The sequence below is a fragment of the Mytilus trossulus genome, chromosome 4 (assembly GCF_036588685.1).
Source record: "Mytilus trossulus isolate FHL-02 chromosome 4, PNRI_Mtr1.1.1.hap1, whole genome shotgun sequence".
In the NCBI taxonomy this organism is placed as follows: Eukaryota; Metazoa; Mollusca; class Bivalvia; order Mytilida; family Mytilidae; genus Mytilus; species Mytilus trossulus.
Window position 1 is genome coordinate 64,267,604 of NC_086376.1, and position 17,376 is coordinate 64,284,979.

The window sequence follows — 17,376 nt, forward strand, 5'->3', positions numbered from 1 at the left end:
CATCAGAGTTGTTTATGTTTAATATTAACCTTGTTAAAGTGTAAGTATAATAAAATTGAGAATGGAAATGGGAAATGTGTCAACAGAGACAACAACCAGACCATAAAACAGACAACAGCAGGCGGTCACCAACAGGTCTTCAAAGCAGCGGGAAATTCCCGCACCCGAAAGGCGTCCGTCAGCTGGCCCCTATACAAATATTCATTTACTAGTTCAGTGATATTGAACGACAAACTAAACTCCAAATTGTACACAAAAAAACTAAAATTGAAAATAATACAAGACTAACAAAGGCCAGAGGCCCCTGGCTTGGGATAGGCGCAAAAATGCGGCGGGCTTAAACATGTTTATGAGTTTTCAACCCTCCCCCTATACCTCTAGCCAATGTAGAAAAGTAAACGCATATCAATACGCACATTAAAATTCAGTTCAAGATAATGCATGTTTAATTTTGAAATACAAGTTTCAAAGGTTGCAACTTGACATAAGGTGAGTATAATGAAACTCGACACTGTGTCTGAATAGATCAAGGTTATTTACTCATACATTTAGAAACGCATTCCGAAACTAAGATGTACTGAGCACATAATTTTCCCATCGCTTTGAGAACCCGGATGTTGTGATTGCTACATCCTCGTTGTATGACTTATATGTCGTTGTTGTAGGAGATAAATCAGCCAATACTATGCAAGAACCATTACTTGGAATGTCTCATGATAAAGCTTGAAATAAACAGCAAAACTGGTAACCAAACATATTCTTTGGCATCATTTACAAAGAATAAAGTTGATAAAATCACTATTTCTGTCCTTTGGTATTAACACAAAAGAAGACGATGAATATCTATCGTCGTTATACTGGATATTAAAACTTCACAAAGGTTACTATAAAGAACGATACCTAGTTAAATTATCAAACAACTTTCCAATGGGCTTACTACGTTTCTTTTACAGTAACAGATTGCTTTTAAAATATATTGTGATGAGATATATTCTACTAGTGGTGTCAATCAGATGTGGATTCTTACAAATTTAAAAATCTACAAAATCTTACAGCAACATTAACCTTATTCTACCATTTCCAATGTTCCATTGTAAGACGTACCTCACTATCCTATGAGCTATTATTCAGAGATTTTTCTGTCAAAATAGATATCGAAGATTCAAATTACTTGTTTTTGGTTATAATGATTTTTATTTTGTGAAGAACCACACTGGTTATATCAGAAAAGGAAGTGATGATGGTGTTATCAAATTGCTTGTCTTTTTGATTGACAATGGGTTTTTTAAGATCTGAGGATCGATATTTCAATGGCTACTAATTGTGCACTATTTCCGGCTGATTTGTTGTTGTACTCTTGAAAAGCAGAACTCATCCAGAACCTTTTTAAGGACAAAAAAGTTCCTTGCGAAATTCTTCATCCTTACTATCAGTTACATGTATATTGATAATGTCCTATCACTGAATAACCAATGTTTCAGTCAGTAATTACATCTTAAATTTCCAAGTGAACTGATATTAAAGATACTACTGATAATAGAGGGACTCCTCCATAACTTGATTTTTTCCTCAATTTGACACATATGGACGATTTCACACATAAATATTTGCAAAACAGGACGATTTCGACTTCCTGATTATCAATTTCATATTTCTTAGCAGTAACATTCGTTCTGTCCACTCGTATGATGACTACTTCTAAATATTACTATTTTTTCTAGTGTGGTTTCGCATTAATTTCAGACGTGTTTCGGTAGAACATCTAACTGTTATGTTATTAGTTTTGATTTTAGTTTAATATTAAATTTTCCATCTCTAAAAATAAATGCTACAATTTAAAATCAATTTTATCTTTTTCCAGAGATCTGAGTAAGAATCATTTAAGCAGTTTATCAGCAGGGTTCTTTTCGTCGATGATAAACCTTGAAGAAATGTAAGTTAAATGCAAATATATTACTCAATAACTTCCTGTTAACTGAACACTTACATCATTTTACACTTGACATCAATGTTGAAAAGGTCCGTCACATTTTTCTCAGGAACAACATTACGAAGATTTCTGAAAATTAGTTTCAGGCTTTATATGTGTAAGCTATACCGTGTGATGCGTTTTCAGATACATCACTCAAAAACTTTCTGTTTACCGAACACTAACATCATTTCGCACATGCCATCCAAGTTGAAATTTTTGTCATATTTTTCTCAGGTACATTACAAAGATTTCTGAAATTTATTTTAGGATTTTTATAAGTCATCTATACTATGTGATGCGTGATCAGATTCATCACTCAACAACTTCCTGTGAACTATCAAGTAATATGGCGAAGTATAATTAGTGAGCAGTAGCTCGCAGTTTCTCTTGTTTTCCCGCGTTAAGTCCTTTCTAACACTCTTTCCGGCGATTTAATTTTGCAATTTTCAAATTTACTTGTTGTAGTTTGTTTGTTCGGTCCCATCTTGAGTTAAATCTTCGAAAATGATAATTGGGTTTGCTACTTCTCATGCACACAAGTGCATAGATTAGAATTGAATCACACAATCTAACAGTTGGTAATTACAACAATGTATCTGATCATTAGCATGTATAATCTTATTCTTGTTATCTTATAAGTAAGTGCTTGTTCTATGTTCAATCTAGAGATATGAGTATTGAAATTTAATCAGGGTTTGCAGGTCTTGTCCTTGTGCTTGATCAATATGGGAGGGATTTTGTATTGATGGCTTTTGGATTGTGCGTAAAGTGCAATGTAACAGTATTACATGCAGCACGTTATAATTTCCAAGAGAATTATATATAGTTCTATCGTCGATGAAATAGTTCTTAATTTACAATGGAAATAATGATCATAGTATTCGTAATAGCCATAATAATTGATATGTTCTTTTTCGTGTTCAAGCTAATATCAATTAACCTATGATTGATCAAGCAATTTTAATGTTTATTGTCTATTAGTTCATAAATAATTAACTTAAATTAAAAACATTGTTTTTTTCAGAGTTTTGTATAACAATGAGATTAGCTTTGTTTCACCAGAAATGTTTTCGTCGAATACAAAACTAAAAACAATGTAAGTATAGTCCATGTTTAAGTTTAATTTGTTCAAATAAGAGTGGACGAAACGACAAACTTTAACAAACACTACATAGATCATTAAAGGCTGCAAAATACATACCCTACTTAAATGTGAGTGATAGCAAAAAAGTTGGGATATTAAAGCATTGAAAAGTTATATTTTACCTTTTAGACAATTAAGAAACAACCCATTGGTATGTTGCAATATGACTGATTTCATCGAATGGGCCATCAAAAAACAACTAAAGGGTGATGATATAAAATGCATAGAGCTTTCTACAAGCATAGGCTATGAAGAGTTTGACATATCGAACTGTACATTTCCAGGTAGGTCTTTCAATACTATGTCACTTACAGTGTGTTGCCTATAGGTGTTACTGTAAAACTTTACCTATAGCTCAACCTGTTTTACAAATTGACAACTCAATAGGGACATTTAAATTGACCAGTTGGTATTGTTAAATTTAAATCTACCTTGATGCTACCTGTAAAGATTTTTATTCAACTAACCCAAAGTTTCAGCATGCTTTTTTTTCAAAACTTTTTCTTACCTAGGATTATTCTATTAAAAAATTGATAGGGAATAAAATAGTTTTGGTTTTCATTGTTTTAAATCCCTGATATATATGATTTATCTATTTTTTACCTAAAATTCTAAATCAGTAAAAGATTAAATTAAATATGTATTACTAAGTTTGAAAAATTGAACTGTTTTACACACTAAATGAGAGATATGTTGTTCATTTCTTCACACGACCCTTCAAGATTCTCATTTTGGATTATTATTTGCAATGTTTGAAATCTTTTGGTGTCATTGTGCATACAATATTGGATTTATTTTATTTGAATTCACTTCTTAGATTTTTTATAGCAATTTTGCTTCTTTAAATGTAATGTGTTTTTTTCAAGATTTTATTGTCATGAAGGACATCAAGGAGGAAATAATTCATTCAAACTGTTTTTTGGGGCTTACATATGATGTTGAACATGTAAAATTCGAAATAATTTTGAGTATACCTTGCAGATTTTTTTTCTTTGAAAACTATTATAATATTAGTGGGACTTTTGTGCATAAAATGCTGTGTTCACACAAGGAAATTCAAATTTTCATACGATGGGATTTAGTTATGTTAAAGATTAAAAAAAATCAAAACTGGATTTCAAGAACTAGTAGGAGATATAGTGTGAGTTCATCCAACATGTTTCTGTGGCTTTAAAAGTGATTTTAAAAACATTCATTATTAATTTTGGGATATATTACAAACTTAAGATGATTAACCATTTAAATGGGATCTTGGAAATGAAATAAAATGTTGAATTAATGCAGTGGATATTGTCTAATTTAGTGATAAAGTGAAAAATGAAAGTAAAATATTCTAAAATATTCCTAACGTGAGGTAATGTTTTAAGTGAATGTGAAATTGGAAATAGTCATTATAAAATTCTGGATCAAATAAATATTGTTTGATTTGGAAATTGATGAAAGGAAATGAAATAAAATGTATACTGTGGATATAGTAAAATCAAGTGATATATATATATAGTAAAAATATAAATAAAATATTACAAAATATTTATAAGGTGAGGATACCTATTTGGAATATAGTAATGGAAATGATAAAAAAAAAATAAGATTCTGAATTTTTAAAGATTCTGCACCTGTTAAATTAGGATGTATATCATGTATATCATGGGAATTTAATCAGAATTTATACTATGGATTTAGAAACAAATCCAGTGAAGTAGTGAAAAATGAATAAAATTGGGATTTATTTCAAATCTTTGGAATTCTGGATGAGATGTCAAATATTAGTGTAAAAAAATAAATGAAATTGTTTATTCAAATATGATTTTGATGTTTCATAAAGTGAGTGAAATATTACGACTGGATTTTTTAGGGTATTAAACACTGCTAGTATCTGGCTATGCAAACATTATGATGAAGTAGTGCATTTTGCAATTTTAAATAAACTGCAAGAAAATAACATATATGATATAGTCATTCTTGTTTGGCTTGATCACTCCTAATATTTTGAATGACAGCAAAATAAAAATCTCTCAATGGAATAATCCTTGGTAAGAACAAGTTTAGGAAAAAAGCATGCTGAAACTTTGGGTAAGGTGAATAAAAATATTTACAGGTAGCATCAAGGTAGATTTAAATCTAATAATACCAACTGGTCAATTTAAATGTTCCTATTGTGTTGTCAATTTTAAAAACAGGTTGAGCTATAGGTAAAGTTTTAGAGTAACACCTATAGGCAACTCACTGTAAACGAATATGATTTCCGTAGAATTCATTCCGAAAGAAACACGTTTAAGAAAATTCTCAAAAGCTCAACATAGGAATCGTATTATTTAAGACATTTACAAAACACAAGCAATAAACGACTGATAAGAGAATGGACCGATGATGGGAAAATATTCATACTTAATAAACTGTCTGACCTACTGTATTAACAACCTTAATTTATCAAATTTCGCTGCAAAGGATGGTAACACAGCAGGTCACAGAATTTATATTATGTGAATTCTGATATGTTTGAATGTACAACATCATGAAATAAACTATAAAAAAAACAAATCGATTTTAAAGAACTTTCAATCGAAGATATGAAATATATAGCTATTTTTTTTACAAATTTATTAATTTCTTGTTTACGATTTTGTTATCCTCAGTTGATGGTCAATGGGGCTCATGGACAACCACTTCATGTTCTGTGACATGCGGTTATGGCGTACTTTATCGATATAGAACTTGCAACAACCCCTCACCTTCTGACGGCGGAAAAGATTGTAAAGGTTTTGACAATGAATCATCAATTTGTAATTTAGAAAATTGTTCAGGTATTTGTTTTCTTAAATTGAGTTTAAGGAATTATCAACTTTGTAATCCTGGTCTGAATTTTCTTTAACTTGAAGCTCGGTAACAATTATATTTTGCTATAAATTCAACATGAAAGCATGGGTATCACAGTGTGGGAACAAATAAACATCGAAAAACCAATCGTTGCTATCAGAATTTTCACATGTACCCTTTCTGATATATAGTCTTACATGTCTGAAAGTTTCAAAGTCATTGTTTCAGAAGAAATCCAAATATATCCATTTCCTCCATGACTGTACAATCGCTTGCAAGTGCTCTTTTAGGTCATTTTTTAGTAGCAATAAACAAAAAAACTATGTTAATTGGACATGCTTTGATACTATATATGCCCTTGAATTTTTACAAGATAACATTTTTGTTCGCTTTGGGGATTCCGTATATCGTCAGATTATCGGAATTCCAATGGGGACTAACTGTGCACCACTTGTTGCGGACCTCTTTTTGTATTGTTATGAGTTACAATTTATGACAAAAACAAGCAAAGACCCATCAAAACAACATCTGATAAACAAATTTAATAATACTTTTAGATATTTGGATGATATTTTGGCTCTCAATAATGACGACTTCAGTATGTATATTAATGAAATTTATCCTGCTGAACTTACTTTAAATAAAGCTAATACTAATAATGACCACTGCCCTTTCCTCGATCTTGATATCTATATCACTAACGGAAAGCTGAATACTAAAATTTATGATAAAAGGGATGATTTTTCATTTCCTATCGTTAATTATCCGTTTTTAGATGGTGACGTTCCCTTGTCACCATCTTACGGTGTTTATATATCTCAACTTGTACGATTCGCTCGTGTTTGTAACAATGTTTTAGATTTTAACGAGAGAAATTTATGTATTACTGAAAAATTATTACACCAGGGTTTTCGATATCACAAACTAGTCAAAACATTTACTAAATTTTATCATCGGTATAAAGACATCATTCGTAAATATAGCTCAACATGCAGACTTTATTTACGTTCAGGTATTTCACATCCATTTTTTTATGGAAATATTCTTTATAAAGCACAAAGGTGTCAGTATTCACCTCAGAAACTTACAAAACCTTTAAATAGACTGATTAAGAAGGGATATAATTACGATACTGTTGTCAAGTCATTAAAGATTGCATATTTTGGCGCACTGATAAGGTCTTTGCGTCGGAACTAAAGACATATATTCTAAAAACAGTTGTTGGCATGACACGGGTTATGTTCTTCTCATATATGTTATGATGGTATGATACTAAACCCCTAACGGGAAGGATTGTGCCTGATGTTCATATGATGAAATCATAATCTTTCAGTCAGTTTAATTGAAGTCTGGAGCTGGCATGTCAGTTAACTGCTAGTAGTCTGTTGTTATTTATGTATTATTGTCATTTTGTTTATTTTCTTTGGTTACATCTTCTGACATCAGACTCGGACTTCTCTTGAACTGAATTTTAATGTGCGTATTGTTATGCGTTTACTTTTCTACATTGGTTAGAGGTATAGGGGGAGGGTTGAGATCTCACAAACATGTTTAACCCCGCCGCATGTTTGCGCCTGTCCCAAGTCAGGAGCCTCTGGCCTTTGTTAGTCTTGTTTTATTTTAATTTTAGTTTCTTGTGTACAATTTGGAAATTAGTAGGGCGTTCATTATCACTGAACTAGTATATATTTGTTTAGGGGCCAGCTGAAGGACGCCTCCGGGTGCGGTAATTTCTCGCTACATTAAAGACCTGTTGGTGACCTTCTGCTGTTGTTTTTTTATTTGGTCGGGTTGTTGACTCTTTGACACATTCCCCATTTCTATTCTCAATTTTAGTACTTAACTATCACCAATACTTGAAGCAGAAACGTTATATAGTAACATTAAAGTTCGTCAAAGTTTCCATCGAGCAACTTGTTATTTTCGAATGTCGGAGCCCCGCTTGACAGTCTCCCGAATGACCAAATTATTAGAAAACCGTACAGTTTCGTTCCCACACTGTGGGAATGGTCACATTGTAGTTGTGGTGATTTTGGCCCTTTTTTAAATCAAAGTGTTAGAAGAAAGTAACGATGTAGGTGTTTAAGGATACTGCTCTTCTGTAATGGGTATATCTGATGTACAGTATTCGTTGTTTGTTTATGTAATGTATACGTGTTTCTCGTTTCTCGTTTTTTTCATATAGATAAGGACGTTTGTTTTACCAATTGAATGGTCTACACTCATAATTTTGGGGCCCTTTATAGTTTGTTGTTCGGTGTGAGCCAAGGCTCCGTGTTGACGGCCGTACATTGACCTATAATGGTTTACTTTTTTATATATTGTTATTTGGATGGAGAATTGTCTCATTGGCCCTCACACCACATCTTCCTATATCTATATATCCATTTCACCCTCAAATATTGCGAAGCACCAAAAATTATCCAAAATCTTTTCCCATCCTTCTGTTCTAGTTTTTCGGAGACCAGCAAGTCTGAAAAACTTATTTGTGAGAGCTGTTGTTTCCTTTACAAAATCTCTTCAACTGCAGGATGGTGCAAGTCTTGTGTTAACATGCATATATGTACGATGTATGACTTGTTAACAAATACTGAATACTCAAGTATTCACCTGCTACTCTACTGGGCCTTCAAAGACTATATTTTGCAATATAACGTGCAAAACCCAGAATGTTTTTTATCTTCTTTAGTGTCAATGTGGCATTAAGAATGTTGGTGAGACAAAACTGCCTATCAACAATCGCATGAATGGTCATCGAAATGACTACACCTGAAAGCGAGACCTCCCCGTTATATCGCAAATTACTATTTTACTTTTAAGGTATTTCTTTGCGTTGTGTTTTTGATTTTTTTTAATATACTAGCGTCTCTATATATGATGTTCGAGTAAAACTGTTTTACCTGTTTTACTGTTCAACTGCAGGATGGTGCAAGTCGTGTGGTAACTTGCATACATGTATGACGTATGACTTGTAAACACATATTGAATACTCAAATATTCACCTGCAACTCTACTGGGTCTTCAAACACTATATGTTTCACCTGTTTTACTGTAAATAGCTCAAGATTATTATAGTTTTATAATCAGAGTAGTTTGATATTATTCATTTTACATCGTGATTATACTTATGAAAGCATACCCGTTATTCGAAGTATTTATAGTTACATTTGTTCATTTTATTGTTATTTGTTGATGATGTTGTACCCTTTTAGTCTGGTTGGATATTATATTTTGTAGTATACTGTATCATATTTATATGATCCATCGCCCCGTAAGATTTATCGTTGGCAAATATGTATAAATATATATACAAAACGTCTTGATATTTGTCAATGATCTTTATAACGAGGGCACTGAATCGTTACGAGTAACGACACATTTACTCAATAAATAAATTATACAAACGCCTAAAAGGTGTACAAAACAACACTTATGATAAAAAAGAAAATATTAAATGAAATTATCTTTATATTTTTTGGATAACAAATATCCTTCATCAGTATGATTATAATGTAAAATTTACTAAAATGAATCAAATCAATCTACAATTCTGATTAAACTATAACAATCTTGAAATTTATACAAAAAACAGTTAAAACCGAACACGAAGATATAAGCTTGTACAATTCTTAAATTCAAAAAATGATATAGAGTATATGAGTTTGACTGTCCTACTGGTATTTCATCCCTCTGTTATTGTTAAATTATTTGAATATATAGCATATGATTTGGTTTATAATTGTTTCGACAGCTGCATTTTATTGCTCGTTTGAGAAGTTCTTCTCTTAATGATCCATAACGACTTACGGGTGATTGTTTTTGTTTCTGTGTCTCGTCGAGAATTTTATAGCTATGCAGTCAGATAGCGGTCAAACCATAGGCGTTAAAATAATCATTATTGAAATTATTTTGATAGATAACGCTGTCTTCTTCTTTCGATCAGTTTCGTTAGCAGTTCTTGTCTTACCAAAAATAATATTCTGGAATTAATACAACACTTTTAATATATATGCAAAGTTTAGTTTTTAACTTTTGAATGTTTTTTACGGATTACTTAATATTATGGCTTCTCGGAGAAAAAGGAAATCTACAAGTCTGTTTTCTCCGGATTCAATTGAAATCAGCAGACAAGAAAGTGACTGTTCGTCTTGGACAGTTAAGAAGTTCAAGGAAGAACTGATAAATATTGGAATAAACATTACTTCAAAATTAAGTAAAATAGTGTTACAACAAATTTATTTTGATAATCTCAAATCAGTTTCCGAACGTAAACAATTGTCAAATGAAGACCAGGAAGTCTCGCCAACTTTACCTAATGTGACCAGTAATTCGTCTAATGAGCTTCCACTTTTGATCGGAAATTTAACAGAAGTTGAAGGATTAAGGGATTCAATGAATTCTAACACCAATAGGAATAATTCTAATACTTCTTTATTAGCGGATTTTTCCGGGAATATACAAGATACAAGACGAAATAGATTTCAACAAGTGCACACAGCAGATGAGCATGTGTTTACATTATACAAATGGTACGGTGTTTCTCCTAGTGAAAGCGATTGCGGGATAAATCCACCCTAAACACATCTACAGCTACTATTAACGGAGTACCGTCATCATCTGTTCCTTTTTTGGATATAATTTCACCAGCGCTTAAAAAGCAAATTATTGAAGGTAGGGACGTTAATTTAGCCGGATTACTTATGAAAGATTACGAATCCGTTCAGGCAGCTAGTACTTTACTTACTAGCAGTGGTCTTGAAATTAATTTTCCAGGAAAAAAGGATATCCGGCTACATAGAACGCTCACTATTAAAGAGTTCGTTTGCGCTTTTGGCAAATATAAACGCGTCATGTGTAGGGTTTTTCCTCAACGCAATGAAGAATCAGATTGTTACTTAGCTAACATTTTACAAATTGAATCTAGCTACGGTGAAAATTTTACGAATATCATAAGCTTTTTGCTGCCAAAGCTGCAACTGCACTTCGCGATCTCAGAGTTAAATTTGACTGGGGAGTTAAAGACAATGACATTCTTACGCTTTTAGCACCTCATGCAAGGCCAGAAGTTTGTAGACTTTGTTACGCTATTGATCACGGAACAAATTTTTGCCCTCTTTCGTCTCAATCAGTAGAACGTAGTACTTATCCGAGGAATAGACCATCTTCCGATCGCGTCGATAGGATGGGCAGAACACGAGTTTTGCACGATGGGAAAGAGGTCTGCAATAACTATAACACGGCAAGGGGTGTGCCATACCGGGTTGTTCTTTAACTCATATTTGCAGTTCTTGTTTCGCTTTTCATTCCGCCTTTAGCTGCAACAAAGATACTCAAAGGAACAAATCTTCTAGAGGGTCGACTACAATCAACGAAAATACAAAATGACTAGTAACAATTCCTGTTATCGAAAATTCACCTATCAATGTTAACTTGTTACGTGATTTATTGCAAACGCATCCAGATATAAATTTTGTTAATTATCTTTGTAGTGGGATTAACGAGGGTTTTGACACTATGATTAAATGTACTGATTTACCGACACTTGAATGTAAGAATAACTTTTCAGCTCGCTCTCAACCTTTATCTGTGCGGGAACTTATTAACAAAGAATGTGAAAAAGGTTTCTTGTCAGGTCCGTATAAAATTCCACCGTTTAACTATTATCGAGTCATCCCTTTGGGACTTGCTGTCGGAAAGTACTCCGGGAAAAAGCGGCTTATATTGGATTTATCAGCCCCACATGACGATGATGATAATTGTAGTATTCAAAGTTCGATATAGAGGCCGCTTTCAAACAATTAGGTATAAGAAAGGACCAATGGCATTTATTTTGCATTAAATGGTGTAAAGAATACTTTTTCTTTAATAGACTAGCGTTCGGTTGTAGAAGCTCGCCAATTATTTTCGATAACTTATCCAGAGCGATTTGTTGGATTGCTACAAATATCTACAAAATTGAATATATATTTCATCTTTTAGACGATTTCTTGACTATAGATAAACCCGATTCTTGCGCAGAGAGAACTATGGCATTAATGACTACTCTTTTTAAAAGACTTAATATTCCACTGGCTAAACACAAGGTTGTAGGCCCTTGTACAGTTATCGAATATTTGGGTATAATACTTGATACGGAAAAGATGGAGACCCGCTTGCCTTTAGATAAAACAAGTCGCATAAGTGAATTTATCAAGAAGTTTTTAAACAGACAATCTTGTACTAAACGTGAACTTCTACAATTGTTAGGGCATTTAAATTTTGCTATGCGGGTTATAATTCTGGGTCGTTCTTTTGTCTCATACCTAATATCTTTATCAACAACTGTCAAGGATCTCAAAGACAAAATATATTTGACCGATGAATGTCGTACCGATTTGCGTTTTTGGTACTCGTTTTTGGTAAACTGGAATGGCATTAACATGTTTTATGATTCTGACTATACTTGTGTTAGGGATATCGAACTATATACAGATGCGGCTTCTACCATTGGTTATTGTGGCTATTTCAAGGGAAAATGGTTTTGTTCTCCTTGGCCGGATGATTTAAATTCTCCATGCGAAAAGAAATTTTCCTTGGCTTTTCTAGAACTCTATCCTATAGTCGTTGCATCCATCTTATGGGGTCATTCATGGACAACTAAAAGAATTTTATTTCGATGTGACAATGAAGCCACCGTACATATTGTTAATAAAGGTCGTTCCAGATGTTTATTGATAATGAAACTTATGAGAACTCTTACGTTATAATCCTGGTACCTTTGATAACTATTTGTATGCCTGTATAAATAATTTTTGTTTTTGCGCCGAACACGTTCCTGGAGTTCAGAATAACATCAGTGACTCTCTTTCTCGTTAACAGCTAAAGCGTTTCAAGATACTTACACCTTTAGCGGACAAAGTACCTCACAAGTGCCCGCCAGTCTCACGAGTAATGTGGCATTAAAGTCTACAGTATCAGATTTATGGCGACATGTGTTATCAACTAGAACATCTCAAACGTATAAAGTTGGATATCGAGCTTATACTGTATTTCTGGCTTATAACGGGGTTGTCTGGTTAGGTAAACCCATGCCTCCGATTTCTGAGGATATTTTGATTTATTTTGTCGCACATTGTTACAAAAACTTGAGACTTTTACATACAACCATTAAATTGTATTTATGTGGAATTCGGTTTTATTATATCCAAAGTAACTGTGACCATCCATTTGTTTATACAAATGAATCGACACTCCATAGACTCAATATGATAATGCGCGCCGTCAAACGTATACAAGGAGAGCATAATTCAAAACCACGTCTTCCTATTACTTTTCAGGTACTTGGGAGAATTTGCAATTCTCTTAGAGTAGGTGTTTTCTCTACCTTTACTGATTGTATGTTAGAAACGGCCTGTACAGTAGCCTTTTTTTGGATTTCTGAGGTGTGGTGAATTTACAGTTTCAAAACATTTTAATTCTACTGTAAATCTAAGTGTAACGGATGTTGAGATTCTCGATTCTTATGCTATTTTACACCTTAAAACCTCAAAAACAGATCCTTTTCGTAAAGGTGTCAGTATACAGCTTCACAAATCCGATCATACCATTTGTCCTTTCTCTGCTGTCCAAAAGTATATTGCAATCAGGAAGGGTAGAGAAGCATCTTTTTGTTTTTCAGATCCATTGTTTGTCAAAGAGAATGGTAACGCTTTAGACCGGGACTTTTTCATCAAAAATCTAAGACATGTACTAGATATTTGTGGGTACAACTCAAGCTTATACAATGGTCATTCCTTTAGAATTGGTGCCAGTACATCGGCAGGATCCGTTAATATTCAAGATCATCTTATCAAAACACTTGGTCGGTGGACATCAGACAGTTATTGTCGTTATATTCATATTTCAAATCACACTATTCGAAAAGCAGAGAAGTCTTTGACATTGTCTAAAAATACCTGAGTGATATTTGATATGTGGACATTATCGAACTTGAGTGGATTACCAAGAACAATGAACTTTAATGTGAACTTGTTGACCATTACTGAACTTTTATGCGAATTACTATACTTATTATGAAGTATTCAGCCATACGAAGAGTTGCTGTTTGTCTTGCGATACACTTGGACTTATATTTGTACATTATAGTTTAGCAGAAGAAACAATGTATTTTAACTCTAAGTCTTTTAAGAATTTACCGATTTCATAGAATATTCCGCCGTTCGAAGAGTTGCTGTTTTCCCCTGATGCATGTTGGATTTGTATTTCACTGTGTTTACAGAACTTGTGCCAAACAAAACGCGTATTTCAATTTAGAGCCTGCTTGGAATGTGAAAAGAAACACATGTGAAAGTTATAATTTTCTTAATATTCAGCCATGTGACGAGTTGCTGTTTTATTTTTCTAGATACATTCAAACTTTTCGGTTATGTTTTGTGCATCATATTTGTATATATTCATTTTGTTTCTCTCTCTCTCTCTCTCTCTAATACTTTTTCAGCACATGCGACTTGAAGGCTCCGTTTATACCCCCTTTTGAATTCCACCTCACTTAAAATCTTACCACTTGGGGGATTTCTCAGCTCATATATATTTTTTTTTATTTTTATTAATTTTTCATATAATCTGAGCAATGGCCATTCATTGCATTTTTTATCACTGGTCAGTCTTTTAAATGACAATTTTTTATCCCCCAAGTTCTATCAACTTACAACTCACATTTCATTAGTTATACTACAGTTGATAGGACAAGTCACGTCGAATTTCCTGTGAACCACTGTTTCGCAAGCATCAATAGTTCGCGCAAACTACGCTTTACAACAGCTCAGGATTCAGGGATTTCGACGGGAAAATATTTTCATAATTAGCAAAAATATTTTCAAAATTAGCTGAGATGATTTCCCAAGGGCAATACTTATATAATTTTATTTTTCGTAATAGATTTATATATCTTTTATATTTGTCACTTTTCTCTGTTGAAATGTATTCGTTTCAGTCAGGCATTTTGTCTCTATTATAGCACCACCAGTCACTTAATTACAGAATTGGTACAGCTCATTAAGGTCAATTACAAGTGTATACCAGTTGTTACCCTACAGACGGTAATCAATGAGTCCTTAACTATGTCACAACGTAGTTAATTCATAGTATACCTTCATGGAGAAACTGTGTTGTTATAAAATAGCCATTAACAACAGAGAATGCAATGGTATCAAATAAAAGTAGTAAAATGTCAAGATTGTCATGGTTAAAAATTCATTTTACACTATAATCATACTGATGACGGAAATCTGTTATCTGAAATAATTATTGATATGTACATTTAATCTTTTCTTATTTTTTTCTTCAATTTCATATAATCCCTGCCATTGCTATTTTTCAGAATCGTGCCAAAATGCAGGCAAAAACAAACAAAAGGTAAATATATTTACGATTATCTTACCTCCTTTAGATTTATAGGGATAACATTGGTTAAAGGGCTACACGTGGTGTCTATATATATTTATTCCGGATCTGGTGTACCAAACAAGTACTGACACCTTATGTTTGTGGCATAATATCGTGGCCACACGTTAATTGTTTTCTGTTTAGTATTAAGTTAAGTCCCATTTGAATACATCTTGTGACCAATTTTATTTGGCAATCGCCATTGGAAGTCATCAGGGTTAAAGAGCATCAGTTGTTCGACCTGTAAGTCAATTGCGTTTTGTTTAAATATACTTTTTTTCCACTTTGTTGGTCTTTTGGAAAATGTTGTTTGTGCTGTATTTAGACCCTTCTACAACGAAATTTGTTTTACATGCACACGTATAAAAATTGCGGTTTTTATCCAACGCAATCAAAGGTTTGAACGTAGTTTTCAATTTAGACTTGTTTGTATTTTTTCGTTTGGGCGTGTATCATATTTTCCCTCCGATTTATATGATCCGTTCATCCTATATTGTCTCTTAAAATTCAAGAGTCTATCTAAAATGAGGGTAAATTGTATATGGCCTTCCAAATACCGTTTCGATCCCTAAAATCACTGAAGAGACATTTATTGTCGAAATCCGGATCTGGTGTACCAACATGATATTGACACCTTATGTTTGTGGCATAATATCGTGGACACGAGTAAATTGTTTTTTGTTTAGTATTAAATCTATATCAGAATCCATTTTAATACATCTTGTGATCAATTTTATTTGGCAATCGCCAATGGCAGTCAGCAGGGTTAAAGAACATCAGTTGTTCGAACTGTTAGTCAGATTCGTCTTGTTTAGATTATACTTTTTCACTTTGTTGGTCTTTTGGAAAATGTTGTTTGTGCTGTATTTAGACCCTTCTACATCGAAATTTGTTTTACAGCAAAAACAACATTTTCCAAAAGACCAAAAAAATGAAAAAGTATATTTTGACAAAACGCATTGGACGTACAGGTCGAACAACAGTTACTGATGTTCTCAAACCCTGGTGACTGCCATTGGCGATTGATGAGGTTCGTGTTGCTTATTCTTTACTTTTCTTTGTTGTGTATGTTGTACTTTTATTTTTCTGTATGTCTTTTTATTTTTTAACTTTGGCATTGTCAGTTTAATTTCAATCTATGAGTTTGACTGTCCCTCTGGTATCTTCGTCCCTCTTTTTCCTACCATTACTAGCATCTATACTTAATTCCGTTTATTGATATCGACTTCAGATAAAATTGCAATTGTTCGTCTGCTGCGGCGTTTTCTTCAATGTTGTTATATGTGACGTCATGACGGCATAAATATAAATTTAGCCAAATGTTTATTTTATATTGACCGTCAATATCCATATAAATAGAATCAAAGTGTCAATATACCTTAAAAAAACAAGGCTTCTGATACGACAAATAACTTCTGAAATACGTGATCGTAATATCCAATGAAAACAGTTGATTGCTACACTATACAATAATGGCCCGTTGAAAAGGTGAATATCCAAAATTGTCAACACGAGAAAGTTATTTCATTGAGGGTTGACAATTTTGGATATTCATCGATTCTAAGGGATTCTATAATTGTTTTATTATACAGAACTAGCAGTGGAAGGGCATTTCGAACACCTATAAAATAAGACACAGACTGACGTTTAAAAAGACACATAAATTTGTGGTCGAATTTCTCGAATTTACATCAAAAGAAGACATTTTTGTAAAATATTGATGGCCCTGAAAAGGACCGTTTATAAGAGATATCATCGGCTGCTGGCACTCTATGCTCTATTCATGTCCAATGCCTAATTTTCTAGTCTCTCGATGGCCTTACAGTGTAACGTGAACGCTGCCATTATTTTTATTTACGTCTGTGACGTCATTTTCCTGGGAGGTAACTCAAGTAAAAATCAACAAACTCATAAGGTTATTCACCGCTGGTGCAAATTTTTAGGGTTATTCTTCCTTCCTTGCAATTGAATGAAAATTAACTGAATTATTCCATGTCACGTGATAATGTTTCACCCAATA